Raw genomic sequence first — 20,016 nt, forward strand, 5'->3', positions numbered from 1 at the left:
AATGATTCTTTTTTTTTTCTCCCCCCTCCAATTTTCTGTCCCAGCCCCCACTTTGAAAACCACTGAAAAGACTTTAAAATATCTTTCAAAACACTGTTTAAAACCATTTTTAATGCAAAAGTATTTTCTATGCTTTTTTATTGTACAATGGGAAACACTCTTATATTAATCACTGAGTGTTTAATATGTTATTTCATATATATATATATTTTTTTAAAAAAAAAATATTAACTAGACGTTATTGTAACAGCGTAGAGTAGTTTACCAACATATGCTGCAAGTGTTCAACCCATAGACTGTATAAAACATGGACGTAGTCTCGCCGACGTCACCCGTCTGTTTCTGAAACGGAAAATGAAGCACATCGGCTATAGCGGCCACATTGGTAGGGACAAGGGCTTAGCCTACGGCCATAGGGCGCTGTCAGTCACGTGACCCTCAGCTGTGCTTCTTATTGGGGGAGCTTGCAATATTAATATCCTCCGATTGGCCGAGTTAAAAAAAAAATTCGCCCCCCGTACAGCGGGTGCCGGTAGTAAAATTAGCGACTCAGACAGGAGACTTTTTTGAACCAGGCTGTAAATAGGTTAATTTCTTCTTTCTGAAAATGGCTTTTTTTGGCTTGGTGTGTATGTGACTTCTGCTACTTCTGGAGCCAGCCTCAAGTGGACACACGAGAAACAGCAGATTTTAGCACTTCAGCACTGTCTCATATACTTAGACTGGAGGTTGCCGCTTGGTTCCACCCATGTTTTAATTAAAGTTTATGGAGGAATATACTCTGCTTTTTGCCTCTGCTTTACATGTGTTGTCTACTGAAATATTCAGTTTGGGTAATTACTACCATAAGACAAAGTTATGGATTATTAAGGATATTTGTACTGTAAACTTTATTTTTTATTCTTCCATTTAAGTTGGGTGACAGAAAACCTAGCACAACTTTAACTGTGCATATTCTAATGTTTAATCATGTAGAGTTGGAGTTGTAAAGTTTTCAGCCAGTTTCTGCTCTTGATTGTTTTCATTAACATGTATAAGTTTGAGAAGTAAGCTGCAACCTACAGGTCTTTTCCCCCGGTGTATAATTTTTTGCCTCAGTCTAAGGGAAGGAAGTGGTTGAAAGTTGACAAAGGACAGTTTCAGGCGCATCAGACTGTCTAGGTTTGAATGTAGACTGGGTCCTGCATAAGAACTTAGCTTAGAACATAGCAGCTCATCACCCAAATAAAACAACATGGAAATAATTCCTGTTCCTTCCTCTGTTACTAAAGAAACATTTTTCTTCCGTCTGTCTAATTCCTCATTATATTTGACACAGTAGCACTTTTGGAAGCCAGCAGAAAGACTTGGAGAAAAAAAACAGAAACTGTGTTTAGCCCCAGCCCTGGTTATATTTGCGTAGTGAAGTATCCAATCACTGTCATTTTGTTAAAGCACTTCTGCAGGGCCCAGTAGCAATGTAGTCAGAAGAGGGTTGTGGTTGTGATGTATTCCATTTAATGCATTGCAAATATGGGACTATTGAAAGTCATCTTTTTTGACTCATGCAACTCTTTAACTTTTATATATATATACAATCTCATAAAGTTTATATTTATATAGCTAAACACTTAAGGTTTTGTGTAACAGAACTATTAAATATCTTTCTATGCGTATTTTTCTGTGTAAGACATTAAATCTCTGGTTTTTAAAAACAAATGTTTTCTGTTGTCTGTTCTTTTGCATAAGAAGAGTTGTGCTTTTTTAAACTAGTGAATTCTCCAAGCCTGTGTTGACAGGCAGTTATGAGTAATGAGTCATGAGAAGTAAAGGATATAAGTCACAAGCTGGTAACAAAGCTCAGTACTTCCTGGTCTTTGGCACCAATGTGTATGTGCAGTTCAGGGACTTATGTCAGCATGTGACCCTAACAATGATCAGGCTCACTTGTCTGAGTCTGATCGTTTTAGATGAAATACTTAAAAAAAAAAAGAGAAGTGACATATGTCGGGTAACTAGGAGGCTGGTTTTCTCAGGAACTGGGCCCACATTATTTCTTATAAACTTGGTCATGACCATAAGACAAAGAGAAGGCTGTGTCAGCTTGTGTAACAACCCGTAGAAGCGTGTGTCCAAATATAGTGCAGGGCCAGGAAAACAGATAGGATTGAAAACAATCAAGTGATGTCAACTTTGCTGTTTGAAACCATAATAAAGCTGTCTAGACCATGAACAGCTCATAGCTGCATGTTTTCAGAGGGGTTTGGTAAACTTGGACTGTTTCAAATGTTACATTAACTGGAGTAACTGGGTTCTGAAACTGAGAGCAGCTATTCCTGTAACAAGACTGCTAAAGTGTGGGTGTGAAGCTCGCATGCTGATGAGAAGTGAAGGATGATCCATTTGACCGACAGGTTTTTGAACTTGAAGGCTTATTTAATATATAAAAAACCTACAATGTGATTTGTGGATGCTTTTGCTTTAGTTGTCTTTCTCTCTACGGTTATAATTTCAACTCATCAGTCAGAGTAAAGTCAAGATGCACTTCTAGGCTTTATGTCACCAATGAAATTGAAACCTCAACCTCATCCTGGTTTGTGTTTATGAGGTTCAGCATTGCTTCCTGAATATTTTCAACACACTGTGAACAGAACAGAACACTGTGAACATTAAAATTTAGAGCATAGAAACAGAAAATCTTGTTGATTAAGTCTCTTGATTTTGCTGATCTTACAGAGGTGTCTATAAGTTCAGTCTTTGTCATAACTAGAGGACAACTCCTCACATTGGATTTAAAGGACACATTTAGATGACGCCAGTGGCAGCAGAAAATCCATCATCTAACTTTTCAACAATTATGTATGAAATTTACAGGGGAGGGTTTCACATTCACAAACACCAACATTAGAGTCAGGGTCACCCAAGTCACTCACAGATCTGTGTCTTTAAGCTATGAACTATGCAGTTAGATGCTCAAACAGGTAGAAAACATGTTCAAACATGTTCACGCATCAATAGCTGATATGAGGAGATCACAGAAGTTTTAAAGACTCCTGCTTTTGGGGACCAGATCTGTACCAAATTTCAAAACAATTTGCAAATGTTGTCAAAGTATTTTAATAAACACCAAAATGTTCACAAAAAAAGGAGAGGATCAACTGATCTCATGATTGTCTGCTCATATTTCACTGGAAATCAATGCTGACATCGCTGACATGCTACTGGCAGACTGAATAACACTCTGGAGTCATGAGGACAGAAAAGAAACACCAGGCAGCTGGCCTGAGTGTATTTCCATGGCAACAAGACAATTACTGAAAACAAGGATGTCAGAGCCAGGCGTCATGTGCCTGGGTTTTTGTGACCCTGAGATAAAGGAGAAGTTTAATAAGCTCTCTGCATCCTGGGAACAATGTCAGCACATGCCTCTTCTTTGTGCATCATATTATCTCTGAGTTTGTTTAACTGGCATAAGCTGCAAGATCATGCAGTAGTTTTCACACAGTCATTATGCAAGTGACAAGTCTCTGATGTTTGCTGCAGCCGTTACCCTCTGAGTCCTTTTCAGGAAAACGTGTTTGTTTTCTCATAATGGATGACATTGCTGGTTCAGAACACAACTTTACCTGACTGTTGGACACCTGTTGCGATATATTGTTTAAAATCAGTTGTTTTATCTTCATTATAATCCACAACTGTTTTCTTATTATGAGGAAAATGTAGTTTCTGTTCTGGTATATCATATGTTTAAATAAACTAAACTTCAGGGTTATTTAAGGTTGCTGAGGGAGAAATGCACTGAGACTGGATTGGGTTTAAAAGCACCAAGAGCTGTCCCTGCTATCTGCTCAGTCTCAAGGTCAGATTCACAAAGCAAATTGCTCAAATGCTGTTCAAGTGAAACACTTTCAAAGTTCTGTTGCTTTGTAAAAGTTTGCTCCAGTTTCGCATTGGATCATGACTGAGGTGATCTGCCATGCCTCCATATTATGTGTCAACAAGCTGCGCTATAGTCAGTCATCCTGACGATGCTACGTTATCTCTGTACATTAAGCAGTTCATTTAGGGTGCAATCCTTTGTGAATCAGGCCGTGGGTGTGTCTGCTGTTTCATAATACTGGATGGAGTTGTTTATATACCACCATGTCTGAACATATTTGGTAAGCATTGTAGAGGTCAAGGTGCTGACTGTGCTCTTTGGTTTCTGACAATTTGGTGATGATGCATAAGCTTCTGTCTACATTAGCTGCATCCAGTAAGAAGAAGCTGATCAGCCATCCTTCAAATTATTTTTTTATTACACCACATCAACCTTGTGAAACTTCTCAGAAAAACAGTCAAGTGATGTTTCTGCTATGTCAAGACTCTGAACTTTGTCTATTACTTGGCCTCTCCCAGATGCATGCTACTCTTGATTAATCATCTGTTACCTCTGAATCACACAGGCCAACAAAGCAACTGCCTGCAGACTCCTCTGAGTCGATTGGATGTGATTTAAATGGAAAGAAAAACAAACACAAAGTAATTGCTGAAACATGTAGACACACCAAGAAGCAAAGTTGCAGGAATATGCTTTGGTGCCGTGGCAACGATTATTTTCAGTGGTCAAGTCCATTTGTCTGTTATCTTGCTTATGTAGATTTCTAACTTCAGAAATTAAAGATTTGAAACTTAACATTAATTGCAGATTTATTATATTTATTGAAGAATCACTTTTTCAGAAAAAGGCAGAAACAATTGGATGCCTATGGTTGATGGAGATTTGAGATATTAGCACATTTATTTTCCAAAGTAAGATTTTTTATTCTTTTTAATGACGTCCAAGTCTCTTAACAGTGCCCCTTATGTTATAAGACACACAAGGAAAGATTCAACACCTGCAGCCTGAGGGCCCAGGGTGCGGTTTGCTTTTTTAATGGCTACAGGTAAATAGCAGGCGGGACAGCTTGTCAAACAGCAGGAGGAAACAACCGTTATCAAATTACCTGTACTAAGTCAGACTTTTTCCATTGTCTGCACCTCAATACTTCTCGTGAAATTTCTCTGTTTTTGATATTGTTATAACTTTTGCACTTTTAAAAATGAAACCCAGCATATGGAGCAGTAAAACCACCTTTACGGATACTCCCTACAAGATTACAAGTGAAGGGCACACGCACTGTTTTGGAGCCAGCTGCACTGAGTGCTTTCACTGATATGATCTATATTCATGGCAAAGAGGACCAGAGAAGATGAGTGTTTTATCCCTTGATGCACAGTTGCTTTATGAAATTCAACCAAAAGATCTTTGAATTTCGTTAAGCTACTTTACTTCTTCATTTTTGATTGCACAAACAGTGAGACCACATTCCTTCCAGAAAATATGTGGTGCCTTAGCCGGTAAATGTTCAGCTAATTTCTTGTAATGGTCAGTGCAACACAAGGTGCAGAGGAAGTCCACAGAACATTTTTTGTAGCTTTTCCTTGAAAGGCTAAGAGCTTTTAGTGCAGAAAAAAATAAAACAAAACTCTGTGAGGAAATACTCAAGATAACTAGTTGTGTTATCAGTCACTCAGAAAGATGACTAAACAAGCAGATAAATCTGCTCTTCTGTGTACACACAGTTGTTACAAATTCAGCTCAGAAAAGCTAAAAGAGTGACTTTTTGACATATTATCTGTATTAAAAATGACCCTTTCATCCCTGAGCTGGGCTTTCCAAAGGTTTTTACCTAAAGCAGAACAGTCTACTGTGGTACAGACAGAAGCTCTGACGTAAGCTTGAACACAAAGACGAACAGTAAGCCTGAGAGTCTTTCAGGCGTGACATAAACAGCTGCAGGGAATGTCTTACGATAGATGATTAAATTCACAAAACATGAGTCAGCATTTGGTTGTGTGATCCTCCAACTGCAAGCCTCAAAATGTAGAACACAAGGACTAGGGGTGCAACAAGGAAATAGTTGCAGCATAGTCCGGGTTTACAGGAAGGACCAGGTTTTCGGGGAATTAAATGACGTGATGAATCAGCATCATTGTTTTGTCCTTCTGCAAATCTATGTTTGTGTCATATGTTTATCACAGAGATGTGGGCAGTGGGAAAGACTCAGTTATCAGGTTCTCCTGATACTCTAAAATAAATACTGTATCCAGATCCCTATTATTTATGTTATGAGTTACTGATGTTTTATGTTTGAGATACATATGAGAAGAAATTGTGCAACAAAGCAGTCTATTTATTGACTTATTAGGAAGTCATCTCCTATAAACCTTCAACAAATAAAAATAAATATAAACATGTATATTTTGCCATTTCTTGGAAAAGCATCATCTTAGTAAAACATCAAACAACTGAAAATGCACTGTCAAACTTGAGACCTCTATGAGTCACAGTAAAAAAGTTCCATAATATTACCCAGAGTCATGGACTGACTCAAGATGAGTAACACTTCTTTAGTCATTTAGTACTCTGAAGAGAGGAAAAAAAGAGTATTCATGACCTCACAACTGCAGGTCTGACTCGTGCATTTTCAAAAATATTTTCAAACAAAATATTTTTTGAATTGCTGAGAGTGAGAATCTTATTTCTAAAAGTATCTTTTAAATGTTCAAAATAAGCTGTGCTGTCTCACAAAAAAGATTTTAAAAACTTTCAAAAGAAACACATGGAGAACTTGAAAGAAAAAACGAGAATGAAATAAGAGTTAAATACTGTGATAAATGTAACAGGGGAAAATGCAACAATAGTCCTCTGTCTGCAGTGAGTAAGCAAGTTTGTTTTGCTCATAAATATGTCATCAAAGTAACGGCGGTGTGAAGGTATGGTAACCTCCATGCACGCCAACAACAAAACATGTGGTTGAACAGGTATGTGTGCAGCTGATGAGTGTAAGCCCCCATGATACTGACAGTGAGTGATCAGGCCTGCGAGTGTGAGTCGTCTCTTTAATCACACACATAAAGAGCAGTCAGATAAGAAAAAGTGTAACATGGTACTCACCATTTTTTCCTTAAAGCATTAAAATAATACACCAAAGAATGCCATTCAGACTTTTATCTAGTTTTAATTATTTTCACAGCCTGTCACTAATCAGCCACAGGAGTCAGCTCACAAACTGATCTCATTGTTTAACTGTCTTAAGACTCTTGGATTACTTACAGCCAGCTTTATGCACACAGAATCCTACTCCCCTGTTTTCTGTTATCTATCTATTAAATACATTGGCTTTTTTTTTTTTTTTTTTTTTTTTTTTTTCATTTTTCAAAAGTAGGGGAGACTGAGGACAGGTGCAACAAGGGACGGTTGCAACAAGCCTTATTTCTCCAATCGGAAACATGCTAGAGTGATGACACTCACACTGCACATGCTCAGTTAGACCCTCTACCCACCAAGAAGAGAGAGGCCATATTGAGCATCTGGTCCTGCTTCTATCAAGTAAAGTTGTTTTGGAGGTATGAAAGTAGCTTTTTTCATGAGCTGTTTTTTTGTCATACTGTCCTGACCTTATTTATGAGTGAATCCAAACCTATCTAGTTTGAATCACTGTTTGTTGACTATTAAATGACATGGTGAGCATGTGTCAATGTCAATGTGGCTAGCTAGCACATGGCGATTTGCCATGACTGGTACCATGGGGACAGTTGCAACTGTTTCAACTGTCCCTGTGCTATTAGGTTAGTCATATTAGAAGACACCACACAACCATAATTTTTAAGATTTTAGTTCAAAATAGGCAAAATTAATATATTTTATTGCTCATGATGAACAGAACAGGCAATCATATGGAGAAACTAACGCTAATGATAAATAGAATAATTTCCCAAATAACTTGTTAAGCAAAAATGAGCAATTAGTTATTGTTGTATGTTGTATGTGTCACATATATTTGTCATATAGTGAATGAATCATCTAAATAGAGAAATTGTAAAAAAAGAAATTATTCCATTCTTTTTGTCCCAAAATGCCATACTGAGTTTTTATAGCTTCAGTAACATCTGCATGTTGACTCAAGGTAGGCCCGTGTTTTAAACAAAACAAAACTATTTAAATACCTTAAAGCTGTACAGAAAAGAAAATTGAAATTGAGCCCACTCTGGGTCATAACATTAGTATTTGTCCTATTTAGACAAAACACTGAGGATAATTAGTGAAAAATTCATGTTTTTTTATATGTTGCAACCGTCCCTGATATGTGTTGCAACTGTCCCCAGGTTTGGGGTCAGTTGCAACATCTGAATTCCTCTATTCAAATCAATATTGTGACTAATATGTTACATGTAGCCATCTTTAAATGGTATGGGCATTTAGCAGACAGATGTAGGTTTAATATGTAAAGATTTGGTGAGACTAGTCCAAATATTCTCTGAGTAACTGAGGGTGATGTAAAAAGTGTTGCAACTGTCCCCAGTCTCCCCTACTTAGCTATTTTCCCCTGTTTTCCTCTGCCCATCAGGTGTGAGAAAAGTCCTCTGCCACATAAGCCATTTGTTCCTGACCCCTGATGACTCACAGGAGCATATCTGACTGTATCTGCCCACCAGATGTAGACTTATTTACTGTATGTGATAATTACATGAGTTGGTTACTGTTTGTCACTGTCTCCTTTCTCCCACTCAGTTAGTTGGAAATCTACCACCCATTATCTCCCCCCTTCTCTCCCCTTTTCAGTTACAGTTTTTCATGTTCTATCTCAACTATCATCCTGTTTGTTTTGTAGCATTTTTAAACATTCTTAGTTTTTCTCAACTTGTCAAATTACAATGCTATATCTTTGTTTGCTGTCTTACATCAATAATGTATTTGGACAGTTTAAAAATGTCATGTACTTTACTTTTAAGTGGCAGGTTAAGAATCCTCCTTTCCAAAGAGGACGTGGATTTTCTCACGCTGCACTGATCGTTTGATAGGTGAGAAAAACTCAGAGCAGGAGAGCAGGAGCTGGAGGGTGTGGCAGACTTGTATCGCGCAGTGGGAAAGATGTGTACAGCACAGCTGCCCCCTAAAGAAAGAGTTCACAGTAAAAACTAAAACTGAAAATCCTTTTATTGAGTCTAGGAAACTCTACTTTGATCTTTCACATGTATCACACACCAGCTTATCAAGGGGAATAAAGCCTGTTTGATTATTTTCTTTTAAACATTCCAAAACATTTATAATACCCTGCATCTAATAGAGGTGTGTCTTTGATGTTTGAATTGCTGTGCTGTACCACTTTGTTTTTTTACTTAATCAGTGTACCAGCATATAAAATAGGTGTTAGTTGTCTCAGAAGAAATCACAGTCACAGATGATTAATGATGAAACCCTTTATTAGTCACAACTTGAGTCCTTTATCTCAGATTTGCTCTCACAATATGACATTACAGTAAATCTGCAGGACCTGCTTGACATCTTCACTGACGCAACATGCACATTATAATTCTTATAATGGCAGCTGCAGCAGGAGAAAAGTACATATACATGTATTTCTTATAATGAGGGCTTGACATTCACTTTTTTGCTCACCAGCCACTGTGGCTAGTGGTATCCCAGAGTTACTAGCCACTCAGTATTTTCACTGGCCAAATTGGATAATTATGTTCAATATGATTAAAGCCGATGATGACATGCTAAAGTTTACTTAAAAAAGATTTACAACCTCTTTAAATGTAAATGACCCCTATGCACACTCAAAACAAGACTACATCAATGTTAAAATCCGCAGGTCCTTAATCAGGTATTCAGCTCTGATAAAGTTGTGTGTAACATTATGCTCCTTTCATATGAAAATGTGCAGTCTATTAAGACATAGTAATTAAAATAGTAGTTTTTTATTGCTTATAATAAAATGGTAAAGGGGATTAATTTAACGGATAAAAACTCAGCAAGAGACACTGTCGGGGTGTCGTGGCCAAATCTTTTCACCTGAGTCTGACCTGACCCCTGTCAGCAGTGACGTTGCAAAGGCTTCCACGAATGGACCAATGATGAGCAAACGCTTTATGCAGGCAGTACTCATGGGAGTTGTAGTGTCGTGGTCTTATATTGCAGTTGGTTTATTCTTTCAGATGCCGTTTGAGAAAACTACAATTAAACATGGACATAAAATTCAACCAGCCAAAGTGGCCAGTGGGAGCGGCGGTGTTACCAGCCACTGCCGAAATCCACCCGCATTTGGCCAGTTGGCTTGTGTTAATGTCAAGCCCTGCTTATAGCCTAAGCCTTACAACTCATGATTATGGATTTAGAGATAACCTCTGTGTCTCATATTCTACTCTTGTATTTTTCCATCAAACAGATTCAGTTATGTGGCTCCAATTCTGGACAAAGGCAGGCGGGAAACAAGCAGGAAGGATCCCTACATTCAGCTACCAGAGGGGGTCAGCAAACCCACAACAATTCCGTTTCTCTACACATGATCCTGTGACACAGTTGGCGCACATGAGAGAAAGAGAAAGAAAGAGAAAGAGTGAGAAAGATGCTGAATCATCATGAGTTTCATGAGGTTGTACCTGCACACGTATACTACTCATCTTGTCTGTTGGGACTGTTACACATGTTAAGTAAATGTTGAACTGATGTCATACCATGATTTTCTTTACAGTGGGGGTGAAATGTTGTTTTATCAGAAAGTCCCTTGTTTTCCATTCAGACTTGCTCTGATTTCATGCCGAGCCTCACAGAGAGAGAGACAAGCTGCAGCCTGGATTCACAATACACCACAGAGGAAGAAGTGTGTTCAAGGACCAGAAACCTGCAGCACATGACAGCATGGCAGTCACATTTCACTCACCAATTTTTAACAGATCAAGCTAGAACTTACATTTCTAGTGGATAGACTCTATTATGCAAACTCCTTGATTTGTTTCCTTTCAACATCCTGCAGCTCAAGTTCACAGACCCAACTGTTTGACCAGATTACACACCGCCTCGCCTTGGGGGACAAAACAAATTAGTGAGCCACACCAGGAGCCGCTCCCTGAATCTCTAAGCACAGCAACTAAAATTCTTCCTCTGTTGACTCATGATGCTTCAGCTCAGATTAGGGGAATCTCTGAGGCACAGTTTGCTTTTGTTGCCTCACTGTTCATGAAGGGGTTAAATTAGTGCTATCACCTCGTTAATCTTTAGTGAATCTTTTTTTCTTTTTTGATTTACTGAATCCATTTTATGGAACTGAATTATAACGGCCTTTTTTGGGGGGGGGGGGGGGGGGGGGGGGGCTACTCGGATGATGCATCAGTATTCCTTTGTCAGATGTGTTTCATGTTTCCTCATGAGTCACTCGTATTAACCCTTTTATTGACAGAGCAAGAATGTCACCTGTGATTATTTCCACTGGATCAAGGCCAAGATGCTCTTTGACTTAGGAGCATTTCTGCTGTGTTTAAATTTTTATTATTATAGCACCCACTCCACCTTTTGTTAAAAGAAAGTTCGTATCTACAGTGCTGTGGGAACTTTTCAAATTCACAAGGATAAGCTGGAGTTTTGATCAGTGGCATGTTAACTTTGTCTTTTTCTCTCTCTTTGTCTGAGTTTCTTTCAGTATGACTGTCTGTCTGCAGCAGCTTTACAGAGACAGAGACACAACTCCAAGGTAGTGGTGGTGGTGGGTAGGTGGGAGGAGAGTGTTTATGGTTAGAGTTTGGTGAGGAAGTGAGAGTTCAGTTGATTTATCAAATATCATGCCATTATGATACTCAAAGACAGATTAGAAACAAGATTAAATCTGAAAGTGTGCGCCTTTGTATCAGAGTGCCAAAGTGACCAACAGTGGTTGAACCTGTGGTGAAAAGACAAAGTCTTTAACTCTAACAGACCATGAAAACTCACCAAACAGAGCATAGCAACCTGCATGATGAGTCAGATGATAGGAAGTGTTTACCCAACAGAGAAAAGAGGATAGACCTTAGAGTCTCCAACAGACCACACAGCCTTCACTGTCATGATGAAAGAAGGAGGCCCACTGTAAAAGAAAAAGAAAAAAAATACACCTTGGAACAATTTGTTGGAAATAAAACCTACTTTAATCTGCAAAAAAACTAACAAACAAAAAAGACATTGTTTATGGTGAGACATCTAATTTGTTGGTTTCTTTATTGAAAACACGTAAAAAAAAAAGGAGTGTTTCTCATGTATTTTGACTCATATTAAGAAAAGTCTCATGGATATTATGTATAATTAGAGTGGTGACTTCCATGAAATACTGCATTACATCAAGGTTTGTAAACATTTGCACTCAAACTGATTTTTTTAAGTGGAGCAACTTGAGCCTGAAAAGAGATTCAATAAAACTGTGTGGGGTTATAGACTGAATCTGTGTTAAAGGCCAAGGAAAGATGTGATTGGTAGGAAAGTCAAGAAAGGGCAGCTTGTCAAAATAAGGATAGACAGGAATCTGTGGCATGTTTTACAGCTGTGAAACTGAAAGCAGGTAATCCAAAGAGCACTAAAAGGGTGAAGCAGCAAGGGAATTCCCCCACAGTTCAGCCGAAGCCATACCAGGGAATCCCTCTCTGTTCATCAGCAGCAGTAAATACAGAGAGAGATCAGAGTTGTCAGGGTGACAAACACAAGGAAGAACAAATTAACGTTTGTTCTTTTAATAATTTTCTTTCTTTCTTTCTTTCTTTCTTTCTTTCTTTCTTTCTTTCTTTCTTTCTTTCTTTCTTTCTTTCTTTTCAAAACGGTGCCAGAAGTTTTTGCAGCAATTTTGACTCACCATTTGGTTTTTGCTGTTTGTGGCTCTAAAGGTAGCCTACATGAAACCTTTTCAGAGAACAGCTGTTCCCTCTCTACAATCTTTGGCACTGACTCTACTCCCACTGTCTGATTTGTTCTGTACTCTTAGCCTGTTGTATCAACTCTGGAGCACAAAGTTTATTATTTTGTGTTTCAACCTAATTTGGCCTTTAAAATGTGCAGACCTTTATAATTCAACCTGTGTGTTGCATTTTCACTGCATTTACTCAGTTAGGTTCTCTCCTCTGATTGGTCAGCCCTGTGTCATGTTTGTTTGTTTGTTTGTCTTTATTTCATTCATGATGACATTAAAAAATATAAGTACTAGGCTATGCAAAAAAATAAATAGGCTAAATCTCTAAATGAATGAAGCAGGTAACAGGAAAATTAAGTTGTTGTACGCAGTGCTGGGCAGACCGCTTATTAGTGACTTTGGGCTTGTTTTCTAATGTTTATTTGCTGATTGGGGCTTTACTCTCTGTATGATCCCGTCTGACTCTCTCCCAGCTCTCCATAAAAACACGTTCAGTTTTGTTTCTCTACATGCGCTACTTCCACTTCGCTCATGCGCACTCCGCCCCTCCTCCTCCCTGCTGAGTGTTACTGCAGTGTGAGCTTGAGAGTGATAAATATCCTCTCTTTTCAAAAGCTAGGGCAGTTTTGACACTAGTTTGTGACTCAGATCCTGAAAAACTGTCGGTAACAGAGAGTGAAGGAGTCTCTCTAAATCACGTTTGCAGACGCTAAACTCCGGGAGCTGTCAGGCTCCGTCAGAGCCTCCGTCAGCACACAGCGCTCTCTGGGAGTGGAGATTTTTTTTTTTCGTCGACGTAGTCGATTATTATAAGGGCAGCTTGTCAAAATAAAGAAATACTCTACAGGAATCTGTGGCATGTTTTACAGCCGTGAAACTGAACGTAGGTAATCCAAAGAGCATGAAGAGGGTGAGGCAGCAAGGGAATTCCCTCACAGTTCAGCCGAAGTCATACCAGGGAATCCCTCTCTGTTCATCAGCAGCAGTAAATACAGAGAGAGAGAGAGAGAGAGAGAGAGAGAGAGAGAGAGAGAGAGAGAGAGAGAGAGAGAGAGAGAGAGAGAGAGAGAGAGAGAGAGAGAGAGAGAGAGATCAGAGTTGTCAGGGTGACAAACACAAGGAAGAACAAATTAACGTTGTTCTTTTACCTTTGCTACCTGTCTCTGTCCCCCTCATTACAGCTCCCTGAATTTTGAAATAATGAAAAAGAAAACACCATTTCTTCTTCTCCTTCTCTCCCTCTTCTTCTTTCTTTCTTTACTGTAAAATGATATTTGTAAACAACAGTGCTGCAATAACCAGAGAACAAACTAAAATTATGTCTACATCATAAATCATTATAAACATGTCTTTAGAACTGTTTTAAGTAAACATTCCAATAAACATTTGGTTATTATTAGCATATCCCATTTTAAGTCTTACATTTGGTTTGTTCTACAAAGGAGACGAGAGGCATGGTTCTAATATAAAGATACAAATACTTTATTTCAAGGATTGATAAAAATGATTTCTTTTAAAACCTCACTCATTCAGGGAAATGGGATAAAAGCAAGCAGGGCTGGAGCTTACCTGTGGGAGGACTGGGGACCATAAGGGGGAGGGAACCCCCAGAAAAGAACACCTCGCACACACACACACACACACACACACACACACACACACACACACACACACACACACACACACACACACACACACACACACACACACACACACACACACACAATAGTAAAGAGAAAAAGGAAGGAAGGAAAACAATCAAAGCCACAGAATCCACAGCACACAGGAAAGGGACACCACCACTAGGACGACAGGACCACTACCTCAGTCCTGCAAGGAGAGGGAAATTAGTGAGGTTGGACACACATCAAAACCAAAACTAGAAATACTTAAACAAACTGCAGGAAAAAACAAACAAACCAAACAATCAAAGAAATGATTACCCAAGTTAAACTTTTGGTACTCGGAGAAAACAATTTAGGAAAATTTAGATCACAAAATAAGAGTTGCTGAAGGAAACAGATCACCCAAATTCAGCTAGCAAAAAAACAATTGCTCGAAAAACAATTTACCAGAATTGAATAACGCACAAATTCTTAAGTTTAATCCAAGAAAAGAATTTAAACTGTGGCTGGTTGAGAGCTGGTGGTGCAAACACGAACAAAAGGAAAACAATAAAGAAAAAACAAAACAACAAATGAAATTTACCTAAACCAGTAATTATATTGGGTTTCAAATAATGAACAGTTTTAACATAAGTATAGCCCCAAATAATGATTACAGAGAGAGAGGAGGAGAAATGACCTCTCAGTTCGTCTGACTTGGCAGCACACCACGGCTCACAACAGCAGTGAAAATCAGAGTGGGAAATCCCTGCGAGCCACTGCAGCAGACATACAGAGCTTCAGAGGTGCTGCTTGGAGCGGAAGTGAGCGTCGAGTGAGGCAGCCAGAGAATGGGAGGGCCCCAGAGATAGAGAGAGGGCGACAGAGGGCCAGTCCCTGCTTATACAGAGTGGCCTCCTGCACTGAGGGCTAACAAGCAGGTGCAGGGAAGCAGAAGTAAGTTAACTTATCCTGCTACAACCGCAACCGCATAGATGTCAAATCAGATTACAAAAATACTGCCCCTTTGGTAGCAGCTTACTCTTTGAGACCCAAAACACAAAAATGTTATGTCATTTATCACTACAGCTTTCATTAAAAGGACTGTGGGGGGTTTCCAAGTGATCTGGTAAAAGTCTCCCTTCTAGATATATATCTGATCATAATCCACACTTCAGAATGAGATTATCAGCGCCAGTATAGGTTATTCTTAAATGCTTCTGAGCTTCCCAGCCTGGTAGGGCAGGACCAAATTGATTTACAGCACATTGGAGTCTCTATTCCACCTCACTGGCTGAGAAACTTTGGTAATGAGAGGAGAGAGATCTGTGTTTTTCTGTGCTGAAAATGATTTCTGTGATTATTTTTGTAGTGATGGTGGACACAGGAGCCTAATTGTCGGACAGAAAAAGGACAGAGGAGCAGAAGAAAGCTAAAAAGGAGAGTGGTTTAGCACAGTAAAAAGATTAAAACATGGCACAAAGGCTAAAACATGAACTAAACTGTGATTATGATCATTCCAACCCACATGCAGAAGTTATTCTCCAGTGGTCTGTTCAAACTTGAGAGTCTATCAATAAAATGAAGAGTGAGGTTACATTAGCTCTGCTTGGTAGATAAACTCTGGCAGGAGAATTCACTAACATTACACATTATGAGCACTGGGCTATCATTAGCACCAAATATAGCCGGCTACTAAACTGGCGTTGTTTGTTTGCTGTCATGTTAGCCCATGGATAAGTCTCAGAGCACCAGGTTGCTAGTAGCATTACATATAGCTACTGAACTATGATACATTTGCTTGTTGTCACATTTAAAACATCAGTGCTACATTACTGTTGATAAATTTCTTACCTTGTCACGTTGTATTCAGTAAAAAAGTTGTCTTGAACAAAGAAAAGTAAGTGTTAAAAAAATATCCGATCGCCATTCATTTCCAGTACAAACACAGGCCTTGTTAAAAGTCACATCTTCCTGACAGATGTGGGCTTCAGGCCAAAAGGTGGCGCTGTGATCCATTGAAACAGAATCTGCTCACAGTCTCTTTAACGTTTCAGTTTTATTCTGTGCACTCAAAGAGAAGAACTCAGAAGACAAAGACCCTGTGAGGGCAAACTAGCTCGACCTGTTTTTTAACAGGTTTGACAACCCAGCTGCTGCACCTTTAGTGCCTGCCTCCACAGCACCTCTCCTCTCACCCCCAACTTCCGCAACAATCCACCCAAAGCCAGCAGAACAGTGACGACACCCCCACCCTTTCCACAGACACGTCTGTCTTAGTGTAACTAACTAACTCTGAGTGTATACCAATGTGTGTGTGTGTGTGTGCATGCTTGGATTTGAGCTCCACATCATGCATCAAGAATGCTTAATGTGTCTGATCCCTGCTCTCTCAGAGGAAGGCGAAGCATGTGGAGAGGATAAAAGGTGTAAGGATCTCCTGCAGTCAGCTCAAACCGTATGATTTTTATGAACCGTCTCAGCTCCTGGATCTGAACGAATCACCACTGAGAGTTGGAAGCACAGGCTTTACATCCTCTCTATGAACAAACCTTTTGAGGATCCCTCTGAGTGTTTCCTGTTGTGAAGCTCAACTCTCTGCATGTTAAACTCTAAATTTTGGCACTGCTATCAAACACTTTCACAGTGGCTCTCCAGTTAGATTTCCTGTGGGTTTTCAAACTCTGGTTGTTATTGACTTTGGATGTCAGTTATGTTAAACACTGCCACACTGTCAGTGTAACTGCTTGAAATCCCTGAACTAATTCATGCCAGGCCTCTTGGATTCATTTGTAGTCTGAGCATCAAAACAACAGTCGCTATGCCCACAGCTTGAGGACACATGTTAGGGCGGAACGAAAGCCCTAATAATGAAACTCACCTGCTAATTGTGCATGTAACAGTTTTTGAGAGATGATGACAAAACACAAACTGTGGCTCTTAGCAGCATCATATGCTTTGTGGATTTCCTGAAGTCATATTTGATCCACATAAAAGCAAAGATTTACTTCACATGTTTTTACACAGTTTTTACCTTCACAACATTTTTTTGTGTGACAGTAAAGTCATCAGTCTGTGTTGAGTTAGCATATTCTCCCTGAGGGTTCCCACAGTCCAAAAACATGCTCATCAGGTTAACTGGTGATTCTAAATCGACCATGTGAGTGTGTGTATGAAAGGTTGTTTCCATGTGTCAGCCCTGTGACTGACTGGAGACCAGTCTAGGGTGTACCCCGCCTTCTGCTCGAAGACATATAGACATTAGGGATAGGCCCTGGACCCTGAACAGGATGAGCGGTTGAAATGTAATTAATAATTTGAGATTTTTTGCCCCAATAAGATCTTCAAAAATTTAAAAAGGAAAAATTCACAAAATGCTTTTATTATGAGATTTTATTTTTACTAAGAGGTAACTTTTTAGAATTATTCATGAAATTTTTGAGAATTGTTGCTGGAAATTTAAAGACTTATGGGCACTTAAAAAAAATAAAAAAAATAAAAAAATAAAAAAAACTTTACCTGTATTGTTTCCCCACAACACCTTCTCATAACAAATCACTGAGTTACTGAGTGCCTGAGGGCAGAGTGTTTCAGTTGTTGTCTGTATCTGTCAGCGGCAGGCTCGAGGCAGCTGACTGGTAGTTCATGGCGTGGAACTGCAAGGTCTACAGAGGGAGAAGGTTCAAACTAACTAAAAATAATTAAGGTGCTATGGGCTCATCAAAGTCTGAAATGAGTTTACCTTTTCTACGCTGATGCCTGAGAAATTAATGTGTAAGAGTATTCACTTTTTTTAAAAAGGTAGTTTTTCTTCTGGGCCACCAGAGGTCAGTAAAGTATCATATGGTGGAGGCTGAAGGTGGCTACAGGTGTTACAAGTTTGTGTCACATGTGCAAGCATCTGAAGTGAAAGGAGCCAGACAGTTTTTGATTGAGCTCTCTTTTTTGTGTTGTAAAAGGAATACAAAAAAATAAATAAAAATTAAAAATTAAAAAATAAAAATAAATAAATAAATAAATAAAATAAAAAATGAACAAATAATTTAGAAAATAAATGTTGCGCTGAAGTACACATCCAAACAACTTCATGCCACCATCAACTGGTAGCGACTCAGTATAGCACTAGTCAACACAAAAAGCGTAGGGAAAGTGCAGTGGCCAAGAAGTTTGAACCAAAACAAAAAAAGTTTAAAATACTTTTATAAACTTTAAACAAATTTATATTTTACAAAGCATTTTTAAATAAAAAAAGCCCTAAATTTAATTAGCGAACACTTTTACAAAGAACAAAACAGATTCACAAGATGTAGGCCTAACACACTTTTACAAGCACTGAGACAAATTTACAAAAGGCAGAATTTTGACGGAAAGAGAATACACAAAATGCCAAGTTTGTGTTGAGTGAAGGTGTTGAGGAAAGACACAGGGGCGTGAGATTTATGAAGTTTATCAGAGTTTACCAAAAGTTTATATGCGTGACTAATGTTTTGTCTGTGCGACTTTGCTTTTCACATTACATTTCTCATTGGTACATTATAACATTCTGAAAATGCACAACATTTTGCACAACAATCCATCATATCCAGCCCCTCTTTCCTGCATGTCATTAAAATTCCCGGAGACCATCCACACAAAAAGAATAATCGCTAACTGATTGACTCTTCATAGAACCACTTCCGGATCACTTCAGCATCCCCCTTCTTTAAAAACTCTGACTTTGTAAATTTGTTTCAGGATTTGTTAAGGTGTCCTGAATGTGAAATGTCTCAATGCTTTTGAAAGTATTTTCCATCTTGCAAATTTGTTTCAACCTTTGTAAAAGTGCTTCCCTAATTAAATTTAGTTGTTTTAATCAAAAAAGTGTTTTGTAAATTTGTTTAGATATTGTAAAAGTGTTTCAAACTTTGTAATTTTGGTTTGCACTTCTCAGCTACCGTACAAAAAAACAGGCTGGGCATAAGTAGATGTGATTGCCAAAAGTACAACACATTAGATGAAGCAGGAAATGAGGGCAGATGATTGTGAGGAGGAGGGCAAAGTTTTCCATTCAACACAATGTATTACAGTTTCCTCAAGGAGGATATTTTCCTTTGATACAGCTGAATGTTTCGCATCAGCATTATACCATCACATCAGAGAAAAGCTTTAGGCCTGAAATGTCTATAAGAAGTCTTTTCTTGATTTGAAGAAATTTGTCACTGTCCTGCAGAGTTCAAGACTCTGGGAAATAGTAATCCATCACTGCCTCGGAGCTCTGGACACTTGGCTCTGACCTTGAGCCATAAAAGGCACTGCTGTTCTGTGTTGTTATTCAGTAACTGTGGCTGAGGGATAACACAGAGAGGTTAGAAAACCTCTGACACTGAGACTGACTGGCTTATAGCGGGCTGTAACTGCATCTATCTTTTCTATCTTATCTATCTTTCAATTTTTACTCAAAGTATTTGTCTCACTGCTCACTGGATGCATATTTTTTTTGCTGAGTAGTCAGTTGTTCATCAGGGCAGGGCAGCAAAAATAAACACTTTATATATCATCCTCTGACAGACTAGTTGCTGCCCATCAAAACACAAACACTGCAAGAGAAACTTAATTCATGTTGTGAATATTTCCAACAGACCATTTCCAAAGACCTTTAAATGGACAGAAGATAGTCACTTCATCCAGAAGGGGCAGTTAAATTAACCTCTTTTAAA

The sequence above is a fragment of the Halichoeres trimaculatus genome, unplaced genomic scaffold (genome assembly GCF_033239565.1).
Source record: "Halichoeres trimaculatus isolate MK-OKI-2021-1 unplaced genomic scaffold, fHalTri1.1 fHalTri1_scaffold_8, whole genome shotgun sequence".
NCBI classification, from domain to species: domain Eukaryota; kingdom Metazoa; phylum Chordata; class Actinopteri; order Labriformes; family Labridae; genus Halichoeres; species Halichoeres trimaculatus.